Below are 27,171 nucleotides of genomic sequence, written 5' to 3'. Positions count from 1 at the left end.
CAGAAGCTTTTTCCCAGGGTGGAAGAGTCAATTACTAGAGGGCACAGGTTTAAGGTGTGAGGGGTAAGTTTTGAAGGAGATGTATGAGGCCCTTTTTTTATACAGAGGGTGGTGAGTGCCTGGAACTCGTTGCCGGGGGAGGTAGTGGAAGCAGATATGATAGTGACTTTTAAGGGGGCATCTTGATAAATACATGAATAGACTGGGAATAGAAGGATACGATCCCCGGAAGAGTTGGGAGTTTTAGTTCAGCTGGGCAGCATGGTCGGTGCAGGCTTGGAGGGCCGAAGGGCCCATTCCTTTGCAGTAACTTTTCTTTGTTCTTTGCCCCCTCCACTTACCAGGGGAGCACCATCAACACCTCACCAAAGAGGGGCATCCTCCCCCCACCCACAAATAATAGGTCACCACCCCGCAACACCACATAGGCATGAAGATGGCCTCACCCAAACTGTGTCCCCTACACCCACTCAAACACCCCCCTTTCCCCTCAGAGCCCCACAGCCCCCTTCCCTCTCAAATCCCCTCTCAGCCCCCTTTCCTCTTCATACCCTCCTCCCCCACTTAGGCCACCCTCCAAGCCATGTTCCTTGGGTCTGAGGGGCAAGGGGGCCTGATGGAACTCTGACAGGGAACAGGGCCTGTGAGGAGTTTGAGTGGGGTGGAGGCCTATGGGGGCTCTGAGAGGATGGGTCTGAGTGGGAGTTTGAGGGGAGGAGGGTCTGTGTCTGAGGAGGGAAGCGGCATTAATGGGGGGGGTTAAAGAGGGGTGGGTGTACAAAGAACAAAGAACAACACAGCACGGGAAACAGGCTCTTCGGCCCAACAAGCCCGCGCCGCCATATTAACAATGCATTTTTCCACATTGTAGGGTCAGGACACTACTCCCCCATGCTTGCGTGGTGTTTGGGGGGGGGCTTGCCTATGATTTGAGTGGGGGAGGAAGATGTCCCTCTTTTCTGAGGCTTTGCAGGGCCTCCCTGGACCTTTGGTGTCCGACACATCATGTCCCCAGTTGTGATTGTCAACAGCAAAGTCCGCCATGTGCCTTTACCATTGGGGGCCTGGTGAATCATAGAATCCTTATAGCGCAGAAGGAGGCAATTCAGCCCATTGAGTCTGCACTGACACCAATCCCACCCAGGCCTATTCCCATAACCCCATGCATTTATCCTAGTGAGTCCCCTGACACTAAGGGGTAATTTAGCATGGCTAATCCACACAACCTGAACATCTTTGGACAGTGGAAGGAAACCTGAGCACCCAGAGGAAACCCAAGCAGACACAGGGAGAACATGCAAACTCCAGACAGTCACCCAAGCCAGGAATCAAACTTGGGAACCTGACAGCACTGCTAACCATTGTGCCACCGTGCCACCCCATGGGCCATCTAACCCATCAGTGGGTTGGCATAATTATCAGATTGCTGCCCACTCTGGGTAGGAACCCGATCAGAGCAGATGGAGCGGGTGTCTCTCAATTGCCCTGACGCCGATTAAGAATCCTAATTTTTGGCCGATGCCCCATTCTGTGTGGCATTGGGAATCCCACCAGCTGTCCCACCCAGGAAATCACTCCTGGAGCGGTTGGTGAAGCCGTCGTCTTGGTGACATGCCGGCTTGTTCTGTCAGAAATTGACTATATTCTCAAATGTTAGGGTGAATTTTCAGGTCCCACCCACCATGGGAATCATCGCAGGTGGGATGGACAATTTGACAGACCATTTAAAGGCACATTTAGGGAAGGAAATCTGCCATCCTTATCTGGCCTGCATGTAACTCCAGACACACAGCAATACGGCTGATTCATTAATACCTATAGCAGGCCATTCTGTTCAAGAACAATTAGAGATGGGCAATACATGCTGGCCCAGCTATCGATGCCCACTTCCTGAACAGATTAAAGAACACTGAGTTCTGATCTGCATGTCTGAATAACTGCGCGGTCTCTTGCATTCAGCATTGTGGATTTTGTCCTGCCACCTCATATTGCAGATAGATCTGAAGCAGCCAAGATGGAATGCATCTAGTTGCTGTATGTGACACCAGCAGACTGTCCAAGGCTGACAACCAAAGCTACGTGCTGTGAGAATGACTGTCTTTGTTTTGAGATCAGTTGCAAGCTCTCTCCAAAGTCTGTGATAAGCCTGCTGAACGCTGAGCTTGGTTTTGCCAGACAATGATTAATTATGTTATCCAACATAGCGTTATTAGAAATGATGCTTGCACGATGAGAGAACTGAGTTCCTATGTCACTGGGGATGCACACCTTTACAATCTCCTGTTCAACATATCCACACTGTGCAATGATACCGTTTTAAGCTTATTTATTATTGTCACAAGTAGGCTTACATTAATACTGCAATGAAGTTACAGTGAAAGTCCCCTTGTCACCACCTGTTTGGGTACACTGAGGGAGAATTTAGCATAGTCAATATACCTAACCAGCACGTCTTTTGGACTGTGGGAGGAAACAGAAGCACCCGGAGGAAACCCACGAAGACACGGGGAGAACGTGCAGACTTCACACAGGCAGTGACCCAAGTGGGGAACCTGGGTCCCTTGCACTGTGAGACAGCAATGCCAACCACTGTGCTACAATTTGACACACCATTTATCGTGCTGCCTGCGTCATTGAATTATTTCCACAGTATTGCGTTTTCATTGAAATTACACTTGATCCATTACAAGCCAAAGTCACCAAGGCCATAAGGCAATTACTGCCTGTGGATAAGCTCTTGAGAAGCCAACAGCATTTCAGCTGAAGTGTTCAAGTACAGGGGAGCTCATAAGGAAACCCTCTACCCTCTTCTGCTTAAACTGGTCTTCCCAAGATTACAAGAATGCATCCCCAACTCATCTGTATGAATGGAAGGGAAGCAAGCTAATTTGTGACAATCATCTCCTCAATGGAAAGTCACAGTTCTTACAAAGTCTGTGCTGATGTTAAATATATCATTTCAATTTCAAATGTTGGACTCAATTCTTTGTGGGTTAGGTTGATTGGCCTTACTAAATTGCCCCTTAATGTCAGGGGGGCAACAGGGTAAATACATGGGGTTAAGGGGATAGGACCTGGGTAGGATTGCTGTCAGCACAGACTCGATAAGCTAAATGGCCTCCTTCTGCATTGTAGGGATTCTTTGATTTATGTAATGTTTCCAAAAGGCAATTTCAACTGTTGCAAAAAACACTGACTGTTTGACTGCCAGAGATTACCTGACTTGTCTGTAACTTAGTCAAGCTTCTAGAACTTTCCATTGCGGATTACAAATAAGACATGCCTGGAGACCCCATGTGTGGAATTTCACATCTGCTACTGCCAGTGAGTACTTTCATGGACTGACTGAAATTGCTGCCACAATTTGCATCACCATTTTGTCCAAAATAGATGGAAGGTCTACAGAGGGAGCGGCACAGTGGCATAATGGTTAGCACTGCTGCCTCACAGCGCCAGGACCAGCATTCAATTCCGCCCTCAGGTCACTGTCTGTTCGGAGTCTGCACATTCTCCCTGTGTCTACACGGATTTCCTCTAGAGGCTCCGGTTTCTTCTCACAGTCCAAAGATGTGCAGGTTAGGTTGATTGGCCAGACTAAATTGACTCTAGTATCAGTGGATTAGCAGGGTAAATGTGTGGTGTTACTGGAATCGGGCCTGGGTGGGATTGTAGACGGTGTAAGCTCGATGGACTGAATGGCCTCCTCCTGTACTGGTGGAATTTTATGATGATTCTATGATTGAGAAACAATGGCCACCCTGGAGGTGTTGGTATTTTCTTCCTAGCTCATCAGATGGAAGAATGAACCATTTAGAAATAATGACTTGGATATTAATAAATAATCACCTAGGCCTTAACACAGGAGCCAATATTTGTCGAGACATAAACTAATTAATTGCGGAATACACAATCATCATGGAGTGAGAGTTCATGTGACCGAAAGCACCTTTTTTGAAACCCATTTTATTACAAAAACTCTGCTTTCCTGACAGCAGCCTGTAGAAGTAAGATAAGGAAGAAGGAGACACCAGGAGTAGAAAACTGCTTCTTTTTTTCTCTCTCTTTTTCGCAACTAAATTGACTCTTTCTGTTTATTATCGGAGTGTGGGCAGCAGAGAAATAAATCCAAAAGAAGACTCCATAATAGCCTTTCCAAGAGGAAATGCCCAGACCACAACTTTAAGAACTGTCTTAGCCATGAATGACAACATCAGGGATTATAAATAGTGAACTTTATTTATTTACCTTTTCATGATAAATCTTATAAAGATAACCTCCTTTGCTTTGTTCCTTGGTGTATATATGTGTGTGTGTGTGTGTGTGTGTGTGTGCATACGTGTGTGCATGTGTATTTGTGTACCAGCACGTATGTGTATGTTGGTAGAGTGTAAGAACATAAGAACTTAAGAAATAGGAACAGGAGTAGGCCATCTGGCCCTTCGAGCCAGTGACAACTTTGTATTGGTTGTAATGTGACCAATGAGAACAAGATATGCGTCAGCTATCACAGTAAACCATGGAACCAATTACAGAATGATGTGATAGTCAGCTGACCAGCTGATTCACTATAAATAAGAAACTATATAGAATTGTGGAGAACATGGAGTGGCCCAGGGTGAGGCCCCAAGTTTGGAGTAATGATGTTTCTTCATTAAACCCTTTTTTTGATTTATAAGTTGGAGTAAGTTTTGTTGTATTTTTGGATGTGCATTTTTGAAGATTTCCTTGTGAGAAAACATACGTATGTATGTATGTATAGGTGTGTGAATGTGCATGTGAGTTTACATGTGTGTGTGCATGTACATATACATCTTTGATTTGATTTATTATTGTCACATATATTAGTATACAGAGGAAAGTATTATTTCTTGCACATACCAAAGCATACGATACATAGAGAAGAAAAGGAAAGAGTGCAGAATGCTACATTCATAGCTAAGGCATAGAGAAAGGTCAACTTAATGCGAGGAAGGTCCATTCAAAAGTCTGATGGCCACAGGGAAGAAGCTTTCTTGAGTCTGTTGGTACATGTCCTCAGACTTTTGTATCTTTTTCCTAATGGAAGAAGGTGGAAGAGAGAATGTCCAGGGTAGGTAGGGTCGTTAATTATGCTGTGCTTTGTCGAGGCAGCAGGAATTGTAGATGGAGTCAATGGATGGGAGGCTAGATTGCATGATGGATTAGGCTACATTGACAACCTTTTGTAGTTTCTTGTGGTCTTGGGCAGTGCAGGAGCCATGCCAAGCTGTGGTACAACCAAAAAGAATGTTTTTTATGGTGCATCTGTAAAAGTTGCTGAGAGTCATAACATATATGCTAAACTTACTTAGTCTTCTGAGAAAGTAGAGGCTTTGGTGGGCTTTCTTAACTATACCATCTGTATGGAGGGACTAGGACAGGTTGTTGGTGATCTGGACACCTAAAAACATGAAGCTCTCGACCATATCTACTTTGGGGGCAGGGGCATGTCCAGCACTACACTTCCTGATGTGGATGATTATCTCTTTCATTTTGTTGATACTGAGGGAGAGATTATTGTTGTCTCACCAGTTCATTAGATTCTCTATCTCTTTCCTGTACTCTGTCTCATCATTGTTTGAGATCCAACCTATTAAATGGTGTCGTCAGCAAACTTGAAAATTCAGTTGGAGAAGAATTTGGCTACACAGTCATAGGTGTATAAGGAGTATATAAGGGACTGAGGACACAGCCTTGTGGGGCACTGGCATTGAGGATGATCATGAGGGAAGTGTTGTTGTCCATCCTAACTGATTGCAATCTGTGGGTTAGGAAGTTCAGGATCCAGCCACCGAGGGAGGAGTCAAGTCCCAGACCATGGAGTTTGGAGGTCAGTTTTGTAGGAATAATGGTGTTAAGGCTGAGTTGTAGTCAATAAATAGGAGTCTAACATAGGTGTCTTTGTTATCTAGGTGTTCCAGGGTTGAGTGCAGGGCCAGGGAGAAGGCATCTGCTGTGGATCTCTTGAGGCGATAGGTGAACTATAGTGGATCTAGGCATACAAACATACACATATACACACGCTCACAAACATATGTACACACACACACCTATACACACATGCACATGTGCACATACACACACACATGTATACACACACACAACACACACATCTATGTGTCTTTGTGCACGCATATGTGTGTATATGCGTATGTGTGTGTATATCTTATTTCTTTGGACTGAAAAACTGGTTACCATCAACCGAGGAGTGGGAAAAGAAGGGAGCCTTTCCACTCTTCTCCACCTGGTCATAACACCGTCAACCATTCCCTATTTCTACCCCCAGATACATCATTACATTAAGGGTGGTACCAAATTGAAAGAAAATGTAAAATACTGCAAAGATTGGTGGTAGGGCAAAATATTGGGCAAATTTTGAGATGACGAAAGGATGACTAAAGAAATTAAAGCGGGGGAATTGGAGTATCGTCCAAAACTAGCAAGGAGTGTAAAAATAAACAGAAAAAACTTCTGCAGTCTATAAAAGGAAAAGAGTAACTAACGTGAACAATAGTCCCTTTGAGGGTGAGACTGGGAAATTTAGAATGGGAAACAAGGAAATGGCAAATAATTTGTATCTGTCTTCAAAGTAAAAGACACAAAAAGAACATATTCCAAGAACAGTAGAAAATCAGGGAACAAAAGTTAGTCAGGAACTTAAAACAAACATGGACATGGGAGAAAAATACTAGGAAAACTAATGGAACTAACTGCTGACAAGTCCCCATGACCTGATGGTCTGTAAATGAAGGTCTTAAAAAAAATGCCTATAGTGTTATTGGTAATCTTCCAAAATTCCCTAGATTCTGGAACAGTCCCAGCAGACTGGAAAACACCAAATTTGACATTACTATTCAATGAAGGAGGGACTCAGAAAACAGTAGTCCAGTTAGCCTAACATCTGTCATTGGGAAATGCTAGAATCCATTATTAAGGAGGGAGTGGCAGAACATTTAGAAAATCAGAATACAATTTATAGCATCCTATAGTACAGAAGGAGGCCATTCAACCCATCAAGTTTGCACCAACCACAATCCCACCCAGGCTCTATCCCCATAACCCCGTGCATTTACCTTAGCTAGTCCCCCTGACACTAAGGGGTAATTTAACATGGGCAATCCACCTAACCCACACATCTCTGGACTTTGGGAGGAAACCGGAGCACCCGGAGAAAACCCACACAGACACAGGGAAAATGGGAAACTTCACACAGACAGTGACCTAAGCCAGGAATTGAACCCAGGTTTCTGGCGCTGAGAGGCAGCAGTACTAACCACAGTGTCACCATGCTGCCCCACATGCCACAAACTGTCAATCAATCTCAATCAAGCTCCACTCTGCAATCCCAAGGGATGCTAAAAAAAACCCACAGGACCCTGCATTAGTTCAGATTAAAAACAAACATGATGTAATTTATACTGCCTCAGCAGCAATAAAGGATGCCAGTTACAGACACCAGGGCACCAGTAAAATCTTAGGGCCTACTTGAAATATCCTGCTTAGAAACATGACTAAAACACAATTCTTAAAGGCTTATATCACATAAAACAAATTGTAATTTCTGCCCTGTGCTATTCAAGGGGAAATGGCAATTGCCATACCAACTCAAAGACATATGTATAAAAAAGAATTAACAACATTCCTTTATATTATAATGAATGAAAAGCGTTCTGAAGCATTTTATAAAGGCTAGTCAATGCAGTGTTTTAATATTGACAATAGGTAGTGTATTTTCCATAATTTAGTGTTGAAGGAGCTTAGCAATAACGTCTGATTTAGAAGAAAAGTCCTTTGTGTTTTCAGTCTTGGATCATAAACCTCTTATTTTTCAGAATGTTTGTCACAAATTCAATATCTCGTCACATTCTGTGTCATAAAATCAATATCCTTCAAGTCTTCTGTCACATGATGCCATAGATTAACTGCTCTAGGAGCAACGCAGCACTGTTAAAACTTGAAAAATAATTACAAGGAACGATTAATAACCCTGATGCTGGAACATCAGAGGGGCCAGGCTGCCATGGTAACAGCTGAAGGTGAGGGTGTATCTGGGCCCTTACAGGCTCAAGCTCCCAGCCTGACAACTGCAATCATCTTGAAGGCCTTCACGTGAGCAACAGTAGCCTCCCAGCAGGTTCTGCTGAAGGTACGGCTGCTCATTGTGACACAACTACTCCTAATCCAAATAGAAATGATTGTATCCTCCTTTTGTATCCCCCTCATGACTTTGCTTTCTTACCCATCCTTGTATCTTCAGCAAATCTGGTCACAATACAATTGATCCCATCATCCATGACTGTAAATAACTGAGACCCCAGCATGTGCCTGCGGGACTCCATTAGTTACCATTTCCCAACTTGATAATTAAGCATTCATCCTGACTCTCTGTTTCCTGTTAGTTAGCCAGTCCTCTATCCATGCTCATATATCATCCCTCCACCCAACTCCACACAATAACTCTCTGTGAAACCTGCACTGAACTACAGTGGTGAGCACTCCCAGAATGATCGCAGCAGTGGAAGCTCGTCTGCAGCAGACCAATGGTCTGTTCTGTGATGTTCTTTGTTGTGTTTTGACTGGCGTTGAACCGTCATCTGTCTCCCTGCAAGGGTTTCTGATCAGCAACATCAGCCATGTGTGAAAAGGACCAAAAAGATAACCTATGTGTGGAGGTGGAGGATATGGGTATGATTTTCAATGAATATGTCTGCATCATGGTGGCATGTTGACACAGTTGGGTGGAATAGTGACACAGTGGTTAGCACTGTTGCCTCATAGTGCCAAGAACCTGGGTTCGATTTCCAGCTTGGGTCACTGTGTAGAGTTTGCACATCATCAGCCATGTGTGAAGAGGGTAGCCCCGTCACCCAAGATCCATCCTTTGATTTGTGACCTTGGCACAAACAAGGGCAGCACATGTGAGCCCAAAGATGTGCGGGTTAGGGTGATTGGCCGTGTCAGGGGACTAGCATGGTAAATAAGTGGGGCTACAGGGATAGGGGCTGGGTGGGATTGTGGTCAGTGTAGACTCAATGGGCCAAATGGTCTCCTTCTGCTTTGTAGGATTTCTATGCTTCTATGAGTGTCGAAGGACATAGACATTTGTGACTGTTGCTAGGATAGTGACGACTAAGAGCTATGAGTACATGATTTAATTTTTGGGTCACAGATTAACTGCAGAATGAGGGAATAGAGCCCCTTTCTGGTAATAAATGTGGCCAACTGCTTGGTGGCACATGGTGCAGTCTATTAAACCTTGAACACAGCGAAAGTTGGCTAGCTAAAAATCCCATTGTACTCTCCAGCTGACTGTCATTATCTATCCAGAATCTTACCACTTCTCCAGCTCTCTTGTACAGTGCGTTTGTAACCTCATTGATTCAAGGTGAATGGCTGCTGGGGAGAAGCTGCAGGTGTCACCGATGGACTCCTGGAAGGTGCTGGCTGCATAGAGGTTTTCAATGCCACTGACACAGGATATCCTACATACTGTTTTAATGCATAACTCTGGAGAGGCATGATCTCTTCAGCCACTGTCCCGCCGACATTTGTGGGTATGTCATCTTGGTCCTCTTAGTTGCTCGAGGGACCAGCATCTGCGTCTGCCTTGTTTTACCGATTTCCTGTTGAGTTTTCATTCCTGTTGCTGCTGCTGTGCTGACTGCATTGGTTCCTGGGCAACTTGGTGTTTCTGTGCAATGCCGATCCTCTCCAAGACATTAACAGTAAGCGGATAACTAAGCAAAGAAAAGGACCAAAAAGGTAACCGAGTTGCGGAAGTAGAGGATATGGATATGATTTTCAATGAATTTGTCTTCACCATGGCAGCATGGTGGCACAGTTGGGTGCAACAGTGGTTGCACTGCTGCCTCACAGTGCCAGGAACCTGTGTTCGAATTCCAGCTTGGGTCACTATCTGCGTGAAGTTTGCACATTCTCCCCGTGTCTGCGTGGGTTTCCTCTGGGTGCTGTGGTTTCCTCCCACAGTCCAAACATGTGAGGGTTAAGAGGATTGGCCATGCTAAATTATCCTTAGTGTCAGAGGGACTAGCTAGGGTGAATGTATGGGGTTATGGCGATAGGGTCTGGGTGGGATTGTGGTCGGTGAAGACTTGATGGACTGAATGTCCTCCTTCTGCACTGTAGGGTTTTATGATTCTATGAAAAGGGGGGTACAATGCAAGCATTGTAGTTGAGGAAGAGTGTGAAATGTTAAGGAGATTTTCCAATCCTCACTGGATGGAGGTGCCAGAGGATTGGAGGTCTGGTAGCATTGTATCTTTGTTCAAAAAGAGAGCGAGGTATAAATGAAATAATTCCAGATCACTCAGTCTGACTTTGATAGTGGGCAAATTATTCGAATCAATTTGAAAGGACATGCTAAACTGAGAGGTGTGGATTGAGGATTATTAAGGACAGTTAAGGGAAGGTAATGCTGACTATTTTGATTGAATTTTTTGAGGAGGTAACAAGGAGGAATAATGTGGGTAGTGCAGTAGATGTGGCCAATATGGATTTTATCAAGGCTTTTGACAAGGTCCCCACATGGCAGACTGGAGAAAAAAAGTAGACTGTGTAAAATATACCAGTGAAGTGGGTATTTCAGTTGTATTAAAAATGAAAGGGGATAGTTCTGCTCCATAGTTGTATAAAATGACTACAAAAATATTGTTTTGTCGATGGTATTTTAGTCTGTTTATTACAGTAAAGTCTCAAAACATAAAATCTTGTCATGTCATCATTTTAACTATCGGCTAGAAGATCAACTTATTGTTTGCTGTTCTCAGTCTCTAGAGGGATCAGAACAAATTGCTCAAAAGAAATTATGATTCTGGCAAAAACCTTTGTCCTTCGCAATCAAAAAAGCAAAGCCAAAACTCTGCAAAACTACAAAAGCTGAAATTTGCAATAAAAGCAGAAAATGCTGGAAATGCACAGAAGCCCCATCAATACCTGCAAATAGAAAAGACAGGTTCGTGTTTCAAGTGGAACTGTTCTGATGAATCGTCCTGTCTAATGTTGTGGGTTTAGTTGCTTGCAGCATTTTTCGATTGCTACTGTACAGTTTATATGGATGCTTTTTACTTCCTTATAAAAATCATTTATTTTGTTAGTCATAAGTAAGGCTTTCATTAACACTGCAATGAAGTTACTGTGAAATTCCCCTGGTTGCCACAGTCCGGGTCAATGCACCTAACCAACACGAGTTTCAGACTGTAGGAGGAAACCGGTGCACCCAAAGACACAAGGAGAACGTGCAATTCCACACAGACGGTGACTCATGTTGGGAACCGAACCTGGATCCCTGGCACTGTGAGGCAGCAGTGCTAGCCACTGTGCTACTGTGCCGCCCTAATCTTTGGAAGTGGAATTTCCACTGAATGATTTAGGGGAAGCGATGGCCGAGTGGTATTATTGCTAGACCATTAATCCAGAAACTCAGCTAATGTTCTGAGCTGGGTTTGAACCCCTCTATAACAGATGGTGGAATTTGAATTCACTAAAAAGAAATGTCTGGAATTATAAATCTACTGATGACCATGAAACCATTGTCAACTGTTGTGAAAACCCATCTGGTTCACTAGTAACCTTTAGGGAAGGAAATCTGCCATCCTTAACTGATCGAAAGCCACAGCAATGTAATTGACTCTTAATTGCCCTTGGGCAAGTAGGGAAGGGCAATAAGTGCTGCCCAGCCAGTGAAGCCCATCTCCCACGAATGAATAAAACTTCTACCATTCTGGATTGCTAATCGATGTCCACCATAAAATAAGGAGTTGGATTTTATCTCCTCACCACTCCTGTCCCAACACTCCACCTCCTCTGTGGCAAACCCCTGTTTCTCTACACATCGAAAGAATAAACACTATCAGGCAGACATTATGATTGTTGTGTTCTTGGCAAAAAGTTTCACATGACACTAATATTAATCAGAATACTGGGGCATGGGTGGACGTACCCAAATCACGGCTGGCTAATTTTATATCCAATTACTGTTAATGGAGAGAAAATGAAGTGAGTAGTGAATCAGGCATACGATGCACCTCACTCAATTATTCTGTTTTTCCCACATTAGGCTGTGCCCTCGGACTGCTCTCATTGTTATAGCTGGAGTTTTTACGCCCACCTCACAAGCTGCAGTTCCCACAGAGAACCAATCCCAATTTAACAATCTAATGTCCAGAAATGGGGTGGCAATGGCTTAGTGGTATTATCGCTAGATTATTAACCCAGAAACTTAGCCGATGTTCTGGGGACCAGGGTTCGAATCCTGCCTGCAGCTAGTGGAATTTAAATTCAATAAAAAATATCTAGAATTAAGAACCTATTGGTGACTATGAAGCCATTGTCGATTGTCAGGTAAACCCATCTGGTTCACTAATGTCCTTTAGGAAAGGAAACCTGCTGTCCTTACCTTGTCTGGCCTACATGTGACTCCAGAACTACAGCAATATGATTGATTCTCAACCGCCCTCGGTCGACTAAGGATGGGCAATAAATGCTGGCCAGCCAATGACACCCATGCCCATGTATGAATTAAAAAAATGGAAATCGCCTGTGGAATACAATAAATCCTGAGTGTCTCAGTTGAACCAGGCTTAAAATGGAATGGCATCGGACAAACTTATTCATTTCTTTCAGTAGGTTTGTTTTTGAACTTCAGCTTGTGATGCTACAAGCCGACTAAGATAAATTGAAACACACACTTTCTGACGAGGCAGAGAGCCTTGCCGGAGATGCTGTAATCCCATTGGAAGAGATTGAACACGGTAAGCTAGTCATGTAAGCAGACAAGGCACCAGGACTTGATGGATTGCATTCAGTGCTATGAAATGAGTGATGGTGGATCTTAGAGGTTGGTTAGAATAAGTCCTGCTACACACCTATAACTGTTGAACCCTGAAGCAGAATATGCATCTTTGATTGGATATGTGTCTTTGATGACTACATTAGAAATTTTCTGATGTTGAGGGAAAAAGAGAAAAAGTGAAACCTTATTTTTGCCTGTTGTAACATTAACTGAGAATGTATGGTGAAACAAGTTATTTCTAAATGGTCAGCCTCATTCATAAACATCTATTACTGCATTTCACACAATGTGAGCTCTAATTTCATTTGACTAATCCCCAAATAAAACTCACATTCCATGAGACAGATTCTCTGAAGTGTATCAGTAAAAAGCTGGCTGTGTAGGTTGGGGTAGAGCTCCTTTAAGGGAATGGGTCAGGTGACCTGGGGTGTGAGCTAGTTGGGAACCACCCTGAGTGGGCAGTCAACATTTGCAGTGTGGAGTGAGTGGACTGAATAAAGACCTGTGTTCCTTGACACCTGGCTGTGAAATAGTTCTTGAGGAGGTAATTCAGAGATTTAACAACCAAGTAAATGGGGCAAATTATCCATTCCTCTTGGTCATGCCAATTATGTAACTAAATTGCTATCTGTTTGTCTTGAATTCCTGAGGCATACAATCTGTCACAGTTGATGCCTTTTGTGCCTGCTGAGCACTGCAGGGGCTGGGGTGCATTATAGACCTCGACAATCACATTTTGATTTGATGTGTCTTAAGTTTCCTTTGTACTTTTGTTTTTGTTTGGCTGTTCCCCTTCCTTTTGGGGAGTTGCCCCTTTTATTTTGTCCTAATTTAATTTGAGTTTATTTATTTGGTTCGACCTTAAAAGAGGACCATCTGTAATTTCCTTGATATGTTCCAAATGTGGGTAGCACAGAGCAACTCACTCTTACTCTTACTGGGAATATAGTATCGTTAACATTCAGGAATGTGGGGCAGGATTTTGTGGTCCTGAATTGTAACCAAAAGGAGATGGATTGGTCAAAAAACTGTCCGCTGAGAGGGACAAGTGGAGATCATGCCTTTATTTCTGCCCACTGCCATTTTGTGCAGCATACAACAGGATGTGGGCAGAAATCAAACTCTTGCCTATTAATGACCCACTTAACATCATTGTGGGCTCATTAAGAGCCCAAATAAGGTTTTTTTTTTAATTTTCAGGGAGGTGGGCAGACTTTACACTTAGGTTTACATCAGCTATATGGAGGCATGAACTATGGATTGGCCTCTTTTAGGTATGAACCATGGATTGGAGGCAGGAAGAATTTATAAGGTAAGTCAACCGGTTTGCCTCCTTTAACATTCAAGTTATGGTTTGAGTTATAAAGAAGGCCTGGATAGACTGGGGCTTAATTCCATGGCTTGCAGGAGGCATAGGGGCGATCTGATAGAGGTCTATAAATTATGAGGGGCATGGATGAGGTAAATAGTTAGCATATTTTCGCCAAAGGTTGGGGAATCTAAAATTAGAGGGCAAAGGTTTAAGGTGAGAGGGGAGAGATACAAAAGAGTCCAGAGAGGCAATTTTTTTCACACAGAAGGTGATGAGTGTCTGGATCGAGCTGTCAGATGTAGTAGTAGAATCGGGTACAATTTTGTCTTTTAAAAAATATTTGGACAGTTACATGGGTAAGATAGGTTCAGAGGGATATGAGCCAAATGGAGGCAATTGTGACTAGCTTAATGGTAAAAACTGGGCAGCATGGACAAGTTGGGCCAAAGGGTCTGTTTCCATTCTGTAAATCTTTATGACTCTGTTATAAAATGTTGTAGCGTTAGTTATTTTTGTGTTTATTCTGGTGAGTCATCACAATGCTGTGATTAGGAGATACCTGGTAAACAATGCATTTGCCAGATTGTTGCTTCTGCCAACTGGCAAGCTGGCAAGTAAAAGATCAACACTGTAAATGTGAAAAGGTGTTCCAATCGGTTAAATAAGCTCAGTTAACAGATCAAAATGTTAAGAGTACATTTGACACCATTGAAAGGGTAATCTTATGTGACAACAATGTGTAAATATTTAATCATTTTCCCGTTACTTTCACGTTTTCACCTCAGACATCTGCTGAAGCAGCAGTTCTGAAATAAATTTGTTTACTTAGGCAATTTTAGGGGCTCTTTGCTGCAATGCAACTGCCTGACCATTTTCCAAATTCCTGAATCTATCTACACAGCCTGTTTCAAGAGACTGTTTGTGAACTTGGAGAGTTTAGTGGCCACTCAGCAGCTTCCAACTGTTATGATAGGGCTTGTAAGTTATGTTTATAAAGTATATAATGAGTGAGGTGGCTAAAGGGGAGGTTTGAATCGATTAGAAGGTTGAAATCTCTACAGTGTGTGAGTCCTTTCTCGGCCAATTGAACCTCTGTTGGTGGTGCCATTGGGAGGATGGGGCGGGTAATATTGGGAAAAGAAGTGGGTCCTATAAACTGGTTATCCACAGCATCACATCGGTTCTGTTCCCGCCTTGAGTCTATCACCTCCAACAGCAAGCTCTCTTCTAAGATTAAAATCTATCCTGTGATATTTACATAGAAAGCTGGGACTCTGCTGATGCTTCATGAACTTCCTACAGAATTGAGCACAAAATCCATTATCTAAACACATTGGTATTTAGAACAGGACTTTCTAAATTAAAGATTTAGTCACATTATTTAGTTCTTATTATTAGATTTGAACCTTTCTTTCCCCCACTGGATTTTGGACAAATATTTGATTCCTCCCTCTCTATTGAGGGATAACAATGAACAACCGATAATTTTAAGAAGTCAGTTTACTCAGATGGAGTGAATGCTTTATCTGTAAAGACAAATGTTGGGAAATGTAAAAGCATTTTGTCATTAAAAGTTGTTATCTGGAAGGGCAGAAGGCTGAATTAATTGGCCAACCAATGCATTTGAGACATTGCCTTGGACAGAGTTATTAGATACTGGACTATACTTCAACTCAGACCAGTATTATGGCTTTTCTGTCAGAAACATGCATCTCAGTCCAATTGATTAACCATGACTTTTGGGAAGGTTAGTATAAGATCTGTGCTACATATTATCATGGTCCCTCAAAATTAAAATAACCAAGTTGTAGCCAATCAGATCAGAATTACCTAGCTATCTACGTTCTTGCCAGCAAGTGACATAGAATAATTCCAAAAATAGACTTTATTATAAACTAATCTCTTGGGAGAATGGAAAAGAGGAGTCATAGTTTCAGTGAGGCAGTTCCAATTTCACTGAGATAAATGGGTGAACACTGCAGAATACTGTTTTTTTTATTTGTTTGCGGGACATAGGCGTCATTTGCTGGCCAGCATTTATTACCCATCCCTTATTGCCCTTGAGAAGGTGGTAGTGAGCTGCCTTCTTGAATCGCTGTAGTCCATGTTCTGTGGGTTGACCCACAATGCCATTACGGAGGGAATTCCAGGATTTTGACCCAGCGATTGCGAAGGAAGGGAGATATATTTCCAAGTCAGGAAGGTGAGTGGCTTGGAGGGGAACTTGCAGGTGTTGGTGTTCCTATGTATCTGCTGACTTTGTCCTTTTGGATGAAAGTGGTTGTGGGTTTGGAAAGTGCAGTCTAAGGATCTTTGGTGAATTGTGGCAGTGCACCTTGTAGATAGCACACACTGCTGCTAATGAGTGTCAGTGGAGGAGGGAGTAGATGTTTATTGATGTTTTGCCAATCAAGCGGGCTGCTTTGTCCTGTATGGTGTCAAGCTTCTTGTGTTGTTGGAATAGCACCCATCCAGGCAAGTGGGGAGTAATCCATCACATTTCTGGCTTGTGCCTTGTACATGGTGGATAGGCTTTGGAGAGTCAGGAGATGAGTTACTTGCTGCAGTATTCCTAGTGTCTGACCTACACTTTTAGCCACTGTGTTTATGTGGTGAGTCCAATTGAGTTTCTAGTCAATGGTAACCCCAAGTATGTTGACAGTGGCAGGTTCAGTGATGGTAACACCATTGAATGTCAAGGGATGGTGTTTTAGAGTGTGTCTTATTGATGATGGTCATTGCCTGGCATTTGTGTGGTGCGAATGTTACTTGCCACTTATCAGCGCAAACCTGGATATTGTCCAGATATTGTTTCATTTGAACATGGACTGCTTCGGTATCTGAGGAGTCGCGAATGGTGCTGAACATTGTGCAATCATCGGCGAACATCCCTACTTCTGACCTTGTCAAAACTAACAGTGCAAATCAATGCTGCCTCAAGAGGTAACTAAAATGATTTTTTTGGATGGGAATGTAACTTAGTTGAGAAATTATATTTACAGACATAGGCATCAGGATTCTAAAATGGATGGGTTCCTGCAGAAGTTAATTGTCTGGTTTAGGCTTAATTAAAATATGAAAATGCATGATTAAAAGCAGACTTATTGTCAGCAGATTCAAATATTTGAACAGCAATTATTCTTCCTTCCTGCAGTTAAGACATTACACATCATTTCTCCTCCTTTATCTTGAGGTGGTGGAAAAGTGCAGTTGCCTATATGCAGGCAGCCCTCTAGAATGTGCCTCAAATGGCTATATGTCAGGAGAGACAGTGAGCACAAGCAGGCCACCTTACCATACTAAAGCTGTTCTGTAATCGAGGCCAGTCACCTTGGTTGATTTTCCCAGCCATCCCCACAACCCAGGGGTGCTGAAACCAATTGCAATGCCCCAACTGAATTCAGCGAACTCAACAGAGAACTGGATGTGAGCTTTGGGAAATCTGTTCTAGTTAACTTCCTACTTCACAGGACAATGGAGGCGATTATAGGCAGTGATGGTATAGTGGTATTGTCACTAGACTAGTAATACAGGGACCCAGTTCAAATCTCACTGTGGCAGCGGGTGAAATTTGAATTCAAAATGTGGAATTAAAAATCTAATGATGGCCATGAAAGAGTTGTTGAGTGACATAAAAACCCATCTGGTTAATGTGCTCTCGGGAAGGAAATATGCTGTCCTTACCTGGTCTGGCCTACATGTGACTTCATAGCTACAGCAATGTATGGTTGACTCTCAAATGCTCTGGAATGGAGGGCAGTTAAGGACAGGCAATGCTGGTCTAACCAGTGACACCCACATCCTGTGAATGAATAAAAAAATGCCATTTCTTTCTATGGTTGAACAGCATTGACATGGGGTATCCTTGTGAATTGGGTTTCTGTAAACTGGAAGATCCAAGGTAGCCAGAACAATGATGCATGAATAACAAGAAACTGGGGTGGTTCCTGCTATGGCTTGGAACCACATGATGAAGATTGATTTTTTTTTTTAACATGAAGGTGTGACTGATGATATTTCCTGAAGGATTTGACTACTGCAGAGTCATGTGGGCTCAAAGTGCAACTATTTAATCAATACCTGAAGCTTATGCATTAAAGAGCAGTTCCGCTACTGTACCTCCCTGGCAAGACTTAAAAGTATACTTCAAGTAACCCTGAGCCAGAGTTAATATTAATCAATTGCTTCACAAAAAGCATATGAATTGGGTTTGTGGAAAGTGCATAGGGGACGATCCCAAGTGGGAGGTCTGGGTAATAGTTCCATGAAGGAACTTGGCAGCGTTTGTGTGAAGAAGCAAGTGCTCATATCCATTGTACAGGATTCTGGAATAATCTGCCTGTGATAAGAGAACAGTGGTGATCCGTTTACCTTATTTTAGTGCCAAATGGACAATCGTGTCCCCTCTAAATGTGGTAGTTGGCAACTCAACTCTGGCAAAGATAGAGTGGCGGCAACACAGTAGTTTGCTGAGTTTGCACAACTTGACAATGCAATGTGAAGACACAGTAATAACAAGAATAATTAATCACCTGATGAAGAAGAATTGGCTGAATGTGAGAGTGTGACAAAAAATTGCCATGAGCAATGAGAATCACCTCATGCCTCAGGATTACTGTTGAATATGTTCAGGGGAAAGGCTACAATCCCTCAGATGCAGGACAAATTGGTTCTTGTGCTTGCTTGTGTCCTTCTGTAGAAGAATATCTAATGACATGTGGATGAGGATGTGCACTCAGGGTGGGACTCACTTAATGGAACAGATTCTCCTTCGCCCTGTCTCCACCCTATCTTTCTTCACTCTATCTGTAACTATAACACTATATTCTGCACCCTCTCCTTTCTTTCTCCCCTGTGTACTCTATGAATGGTATGTTTTATCTACATAGCACGTAAGAAACAATACTTTTCACTATACACCAATATGTGACAATAATAAATCAAATCTAATAGTCTTTCATGCATATGTAATTACAGTTAGATACGTCCCCGATGCTCTTTCCACGAACTGCACTCATGCCTTTTTGTGAAGTAATTGATTAATAGTAACTCCACCTCAGGGTTACTTGAAATATACTTTTAAGTCTTGCCAGAGAGGTACAGTAGCGGAACTTCTCTTTAATATAAGTTTTGGGTATTGATTAAATAGTTATATTTTGAGCTTACATGATTCTGCAATAGTCAAATACTCCATCGAACAGTCATTCTCACAAGGGTCATTATCTTTATTGTTATTAATCTTTTATATCTGCATTATTTTAATGGACATACTCCCCCCAAAAATTCCAAATAGATAATGATAAAGTGATTTGAATTGATAACCGCAAGAAAGGGGGTGATCTGGCATTGCAGCCAGAAAAGTTAGGGTGCAGTTTACAGAGCAATGCTTTCAGTGACTTCCTCAACTCTTCTCCTAAGGAGACAGAAATTGGTCCTCAGCATTAACAGCCCTTTGGTTCCTCTTCACCAACCCATTGATTCTGCATTTTAAAAAAGAACATTCAGGCAAACTTTACATCAATGATTTTCAGATTACAAACTAAGGGTCTAAGAAGAAAATACCATAAGCCGAATTGTACATGGAGTAAAGTTGATTTTAATTCTGAATGCAACATTTTAGTTAATTATTTTGTTACCCAATTGATCAATCCACTGGAGCGTTTCTTGAGATAAGATTGACTCATTCTCTTACAAAGTGCTTCACCAGTGCCTTTCACAGTCACCGCTACTCAGGCTGCATGTTAAAGCAGGACTTATGATTTGAACTATTCAGGACTACACCTGCTAACTTAAAAAACCATTAAAACCGTAGAGCGAATGGCTGTAAAACCCACCCCTTCACAATATCCATGAATTCTCTCGTCCCATGAGTTTGTAATTCAGAAATTGCTCAGCAAATGCGTGCAGAGCTCAGAGTAAATGAATGTGATCCAGTTTGAACCCAACGTGTGGAGTAATTTTCCTGGCTCGCTGTGCTGCTCGAACAGTGCCGCAGGGCTGGGAGATATAGGGGGGGCCTGTATTGGGATTCACGACCAGCATCCAGCCGGTCATGATTCTCCCAGGCCGTTTTAATTGACATAACGTGGAAATCGGTGCGAGATTGATTACCATTTAGAAATTCACATTTCAATATGATTAGTGAGCCCGGCACGGTATTCTCTGCGCTCGCTAATGTCTGCTCCTCCAGCAGGTGAGGTTCCCACCAGTGGGGATTAAAGCTGGTTCCTATCAAAGGGGACCAGGTATGATCACCCCACTCTTGGGGACAGAGGCCATTGAGGCCCCCCAGGAAGTCAAGGGCAGGGGGTTGCCTTTGGGCAGTGTTAGCCTGGTGCTGGCACATTGGCAGTGCCAGTCTGATACCTTGGCACTGTCCAGTAAGTACTAGGCAGTGACTGAGGGGGAAGGATCTGCTGGGAGTGGGGCAAATTGGTGGTGGGGGAAATCTCTGCACACAATGCATTAGTGATCAGTGGGGTTGGGATGGAGTGGGCGATCAGTGTTGCACGTTGGGTTGGCCATGGGTGGTGGTCAAGCTGGACTTGGGGAGGGGGCGATTAGAGTTGGACATGGGAATGGGATGGTCAGGCTGGACATGGGAGCGGAGGTTGAGCTGTACATGGAGTTGGGGGGAGCGGTCACAGAGGCCTCTGATAGCGGGGGTTGGGAGACCAGCGATCAGAAATGGGGGGGTGCCTGGGAAACAATCGGGAGGCTGGCGATCAGGAGGCTGGCAATGGGCAGACTGTCTGATCGGCACATGAATAATGGCCCACTCTGCCACTATTGCCAGCCTCTCCAATATACATACGTTATACATTTATAACATAAATAGTGTTATGTGGGACACAGAATGCCTGCGATTCATTCAACTGAGTATGCCCAAAAGACGTAGTTACCCCGTATTCCTGCCCGTTGGGGCTTTTTTTGGGGAGAATCACCCCAATGTCTGTAAATCTAACCATCTTTCTGACACTTTCAGTCAAACAAAGCAGAACATTTTTCCTGGAAGTTTCTTGCATTGAACCACAGGCAGATGGCACTAAAGTACAAATGAAAGAAGAAAGATTTTAATTGACTAACATGCACTGTTTTCTTCTTGTGCTTTGACTGAAAGCAGGGAGGGAGGAAAGCTTGTATTTAGTGTTTCTCACAGTGCCAGTCATCTCAAAAAGGCTTTACAGCCAATTATGCGCTATTGAAGCGTATTTACTGCTGTAACAGAGGAAGCCTACATTAAAAATGAGTAGTTTATTTCATATTAAATAAAATATACCATTTCATATTTAAAATCTTATCATTAACATTATAATTAATTTTGTCACAGTTTATTATTAAAATACTGATATTTATTAGTAATAAATAACATTATTGAGGATTAGAATCAGAAACCAGTATTAAATATTGTCAAATCAAAATATTTTATTGATAATTACATAGTTTCTGAAAGCTTTTGATGGCTGCAGTCTTTGAATTATGCTTTCTTCTCCGTGTCAATAAAGTTATGAAACATGAAAAGCAGGCATTCCATGAATGCTGTTCCTATCAAAATTTATTTTATCAAAATGTATTATTTCAACATTAAGAAAGTAAAATAAAAAGGAAAATATACAAGGAATCTGTATTTGAATTGGAAACTTGCTGTTTCCCTTGTTTATAGACCCAGGGCGGTATTTATAGATGGCAGAGATTTCTCACCTAGCCAGTGACTCAATAGAAGCCTCACATTGCCCCCTTTGGGGAAAATCCATTGAATTTGGTGCTGAACAGGCACTTAAATGGCCAGTGGTGGGCCTCTCCTGGGATCAAGGACCCCAGAAGTGGGAATCCTGCCACCTGCCCCGAGAACAGTTGACCAATCAGAGGGCCGTAGATGTCATTGTAGACGGTGCTAGAGGGAATGGTGGGGGCAACTGCCAGCAATGTCCCAAAGAAGAGGTTTAGGTTCAAGTTTCCCTCAATTGAGTTGAACATTTACTCCACCAAATACTGTGGATCGCCAGACTCTGAAAGGAAGAGGTGACAATCTCAACAAATTCACAATAGCAGCTGAATATTAACAAGATAAACACAAAATACTGCAGATGCTGGAATTGAAACAAAAACAGAAAAATGCTGGAAAATCTCAGCAGATCTGACAGCATCCATGAAGAGAGAATGGAGCCAACGTTTTGAGTGTAGATGACTCTTTCTGAGCTGAGAGGAAAGAGCTGTCCTTTCAGTTCTGGTGAAGAGTCAACTAGACTTAACACATTGGTTCTATTCTCTCTCCACAGATGCTGTCAGACCTGCTGAGGTTTTCCAGCATTTTTCTGTTTTTGTTGTTTGAATATTAACACATCTCCTATAGAAGATGCACATTTTTCAGTAGAATCATGGACTCTATACTGATGCAAATAAATAACACTACAAGAAACAAATAAACTAGCTGATAAGCTGAAATAGGGAAGCAAAATGTAAACTGAATTAAGCAAATGTTTTTCTACGGAACCATAGTTATCTGTTCAGTTATTATTTCTATAAAGAAGCCTCACTGATCTTTAATTCAGAAATGGTAGATTTTTGGAGCGAGGGGGAGGGGAATGAGCTTACCATCCACCCAATGCTCGGAGACCTCACCACATCTCATTTCATGGCCCTGATCTTGGCAAAGCTTGTAAAATCACTGCACAACATGTCATCTTGCCCAGTGAGGCAGGAACTGGTGCGCCCAATGAACTTACATGCACTCTGTGGCCACCTACATGGAGTCCCAGCATTGACCACTTTTTCTGGTGGCAGTTGGTGGAATTTGAATTTAATAAAAAATACCTGGAATTAAGAATCTACTGATGACCATGAAACCATTGCCGCTGTTGGAAAAACTTTCTGGTTCACTAATGTCCTTTAGGGAAGGAAACCTGCCATCCTTACCTGGTCTGGCCTATGTGTGACTCCAGATTCACAGCTACACAGCTGACTCTTAATAAAGGCAACTAGAGTTGGGCAATAAAAGCTGGCCAGGAAGAAACGCCCATGTCCCATGAATAAAGAAAAAAACTCTTGGAGACAGGCTTTCCATGCTTAAAGGCACAGAAGCCCTGATGGAAGGCCCTTAACTGCCTGATTGCCATTGACTGCCATGAGGGCATCTAAAAATAACCATTGCAGTGTTCCCTGGGATTTCCAAATGGTGGATATTAAATTCAACCCAGTAGGCAAAGGATTTCACTGGGTTCCCTGAAAAGTCATGGAAATCTTTGGGATTCTCATCGTTGAGGAAGAGCAAAATACAGAGCAATAGAAGCATACATGTGGGAATGGGAGAAGCTGATTTCCATCTTACCTGTCCATTCTATCAATATGCAGCATTGATAATAGCTTTTACTTGTTGACAGTTTAACACATATCTTGAGATGACCTTAGAGTGATGGTCACAACATGAATTTGCATTTCCAGCAGTTGGGAAAAAGCTCTCCATTTTCCGATTATAATCATACACCAAGTTAAAGTCTCGATTCATACAATATTAGCCATGGTTGTAAAACAAAGTCACAGGTACCTTGACAACCATGTATGGCCCAGCAATGATTTTCCTCACCTCCTCCCATCTTTGGGCCCATGGGACAGACAGCATTAACACTCTTTTGTCAACTCCATCCACCCTATTCTGAGCCCCCAGTGAAATACAAGGTGGTATACTTCATCTCCAACCATATTCCTCCCTTAAATAAAGGCAACATGCTGAGGATGCTGGAATCTTGAACAAAAACAGAAAATTCCGGAAAATCTCAGTAGGTCTAACAGCACCTGTGGAGAGAGAATAGAGCCATTTGAGTCAGGGTGACCCTTCTTCATATTCATCCCTTTGTTGCAAGACAGCTTTAAGAATGACAGCAGCCTTTTGGAACTGTTCTCATAGGCTGATCCATCTCCTGACCCATGACTTGCCCAGCCTATTATGTTGCTCTGTGCTGGCAATGTCAAATATTTATTGTAAGGAACTGACATAATGTTGCATCATCAGGTTAGCAGGAAGCACTGCTGATGAATGCAATGCTCAAATATTAGCCGTTCTTGTGTGTAGATACTCTGGTATCCGCCCAGAGCTGTTTCTGTGCTCATTAAAGAGGGGGATGAGGAATTTAACATTTTTCTCTTTAAGTCAAATGTAGTGTGAGAATCCCCTGTACATTGCCTTAAGAATTCTGTCACACTGCTACTAAGTAAGAATAGCTGTATAATCTCAACACTGCTGCCATTTAGCATTCTATTGAAATAATGGTGAATGCTAATCCTTCTCTTCTCATTAGTGACAGCACCACCGTTTTGTGACACAGCTCCTGAAAGGTAACGCTCATTAATATAAATTGGCAAGTGTTACCAGCCTCATTTAAATATTTTCCAAAGTGATTCATGAGCCTGTAGATAATGATCGTTTAGGATGCTGACTCACTGGTCAATTCTACTGCTATCTCATACAGGAGAAAAGAATTGCATCATTAGCACCAAATGCATAGAAAAACCCACATAGAAAATCAATATGATTTTCAGAACATCAGTAACAGCAACAGTTCTGATAAAGAATATAAATGAGCTCCAGCCTTTGCATTCATAATAATGTTAAAGGCCTTATTGCTGGTTGACTGCTTATATATTTTTCTTATTATTCTACTTCAAGCTGAATGGATTCATGGCCTACTTTGTACCACTTTTACAGCAATCATTTATACATAACGTGCAGTCAGGCTACCCCAATGAACCAGAAGTATGTTTAAATAAAACCATAAATATTAATTACAAACAATTATTGTGACAACCTCACATTGAGCTATTGTATTAACTTTTTCAGTCCCACAACAAGGAGAAATAAAGGAGGGCGATTCACACACCTTGCTGCGCTAATTTTCTCGCGTGGTGTGGTGGGAGAATCTCTTGTTCAGGAATGCGCAGGATCTGTGCATGTCGCGCACGCATCTCCCAGTGCCGGATTTCCAGCGCCGTCTGATTCGCGCTGGAAACCAGCGAGAACTCCAGTTAAGTACTTTACATCATATTTTCATGTTATTTTAATGTGATTAGCAGGCTCAGGACTGAATTCTCTGGGCCCGCTCCCACCCCGCCAGGAGTATTTCAGCGATTGAGCTGGCCAGCAAACAGGCTGACGGTTCGGAGCCACCGCACATGCACAGAGGCCCGCTGGTTTCAGCCTCCCGGGGGGAAGAGACCCCTCTCCCTGAAATCTAATGATATCCACGCTGGCGGCCTCTGCAGTGTACAGAGTGTGGGAGATTCTAGTGTGAACTCCCAATGAGAAAAACAGCATGAATTACTCCAGTTTTTCCACAAATTCAACTTTTTTGGTGATAGTTCCACCTGAAATCTTTTCCACCTTACTGCACCAAAGTAGCATTTTCCATTTCCCACGTCAGCCATTCCTTTAGTCTCTCTGGGTACACTACCAGTTAATGCTGAGTACCTGCCTTGAATGATACCATTTAGTAGTGAAAATGAACTGCCCAAAGTCACATCATAGCGCAGAAGAGGCTCTTTGGCCCATTTGAGTCCGCGCCAACATGCGAGAAACACCTGACCTGCCACCTCATCCCACTTACCAGCACTTGGCCCATAGCCTTGAATGTTATGATGTGTCAAGTGCTCATCCAGGTATTTTATAAAGAATGTGAGGCAACCCGCCTCCACCACCCTCCCAGGCAGCACATTCCAGGCCATCACCACCCTGTGGGTAAAAATGTTTTTCTACACATCCTCCCTAAACCACCTGCCCCCCCAAAAAAAAGGGAGATAGTTAAACCCAGCTCCCAGATGCAACATCGTTTTGTTCTAAGCAATTGTCCTGCTAAACACTATAAAATTTCTCTAGTGCATTTTTCTCAAAAGCAGGATTAGAACTGGCTAGATATAGCAGGAAATTTAAAATTACAGTTTAAAAGAAGTAGCAAGAAAGGATGAGTATATACACAAATAGAGTAACTCTTCAACCGCCTTGCTGAACTGTCTCACATTCTTAACAAGCATCAAACTCCTGGCAGTGAAAGGCATTTTGATATTGTGTATATTTCTATCATACTGTAAGGCCTCACTTTGTTTCTTTACTAATTTATTTTTATACTTGCATTAACCAGTTGTGAGGCAGACCAACATCCAGAGCTCAACGCTGAGGCTGATATGGAGCATTTTAACAATAAGGAAATACACAGACAGACTGATGTGTCAGGACATGTCACCATGGCTAACCACCAAACACCCCAATTACAGAGACTGAACTAGATAATGGCCTCACAGCTATGAGTGAATGACTTTCTTCCTGCCTTGCGGAAAAAGAAATCACATAGCCTTACAGGCAGGGAACAAAAGTCTTCAGTCTTGCCAATAATTAATTGGAGAAATGTACAGTTTACCCAGGACTGGATGTTGGACAAGCAGTCAGACAGGAGTGGAGGAGCTGAGAACGGTGATGGTGAGATAGAGTTGATTGTTATTAGTAGGCATATAAAACCTAACGTGGTGCTTTCAAGTGATGTCATCATGGGGCAGATTATTGGCAGATACCAGAGGGAACAGGATGGCTGTATAAAGAAAAGCTACTGCAAATCGTACTCTGACTGCTTAGACATCTAAGAATAGAACCAAACCAGCCACCCGCCACCCCCCACCCCCAGCTGGAGTGGCGTTTGAGAAGTACGGCGCGATCCAAAAACTGCAGGTAGATCAAGAGGGATGAGGAGGGCTAGGTTCAGATAGGATAACATCTGTGTCTTGGTACCAAGCCAAAGCAGGAGATACTGGGAGGTAACAGAAAGCTTGGTTGAAGGGAGGAGGAGGGGACGTTAAGGAGGGGAAAAGGCTATTTAATAAAAAAAAGGTCAAAACTGGTGCAAAGGGAACATTTTATTTAAATCAACGTTTAGCCATTTTCACTTGGCAAAATAGAGCATCGATCTGCACTGCTTGACATACTATTGCTGAGCTAGCTGAAATGGAAAGCTTCTTTTTCACAAATAACTCACCAACAACAGAAAAATTC

Source organism: Carcharhinus amblyrhynchos, chromosome 3 (assembly GCF_965287045.1).
Source record: "Carcharhinus amblyrhynchos chromosome 3, sCarAmb.v2.hapA, whole genome shotgun sequence".
Lineage (NCBI taxonomy): Eukaryota > Metazoa > Chordata > Chondrichthyes > Carcharhiniformes > Carcharhinidae > Carcharhinus > Carcharhinus amblyrhynchos.
This window is presented reverse-complemented; position numbering follows the sequence as displayed.